Source organism: Suncus etruscus, chromosome 11 (assembly GCF_024139225.1).
Source record: "Suncus etruscus isolate mSunEtr1 chromosome 11, mSunEtr1.pri.cur, whole genome shotgun sequence".
Classification (NCBI taxonomy): domain Eukaryota; kingdom Metazoa; phylum Chordata; class Mammalia; order Eulipotyphla; family Soricidae; genus Suncus; species Suncus etruscus.
The window spans coordinates 41,546,248-41,546,648 of record NC_064858.1 but is presented as its reverse complement, the minus strand read 5'-3'; positions in this window follow the sequence as shown (position 1 = coordinate 41,546,648).

Below are 401 nucleotides of genomic sequence, written 5' to 3'. Positions count from 1 at the left end.
AAATATAAGCTGTAATTACCAAACTTTTATATGCCTTTCAAGGTTGTAGATGGGGGAGAAGGGGAGTTAGATACAGTGTTGAGGGATGACAGAGCACTTGTGATAGAAGTTGACTCTGGAAGTAGGATTGGAGTTAAAAAATTATATTTATATAAAACTGTCAATAACTTTCTGAACCATTATTCTTTAATTAAATAAAAAAATCAAGAAAATAATTAAGCACTTTCCTTTCTTTCCATACATTTAATCTTTTAACTGGGAAATTAGTTAAAGTAAAGCCATATTACTTACCTCATCAGGTTACTGTGAGGATTACGTTTGTGAAGTGCTTAGGTTAGTAGCAGGCATACAAAACCTGCAGGGATGTCTGCTGTTGTTACTGTTGTTATGTTTTTCTTATC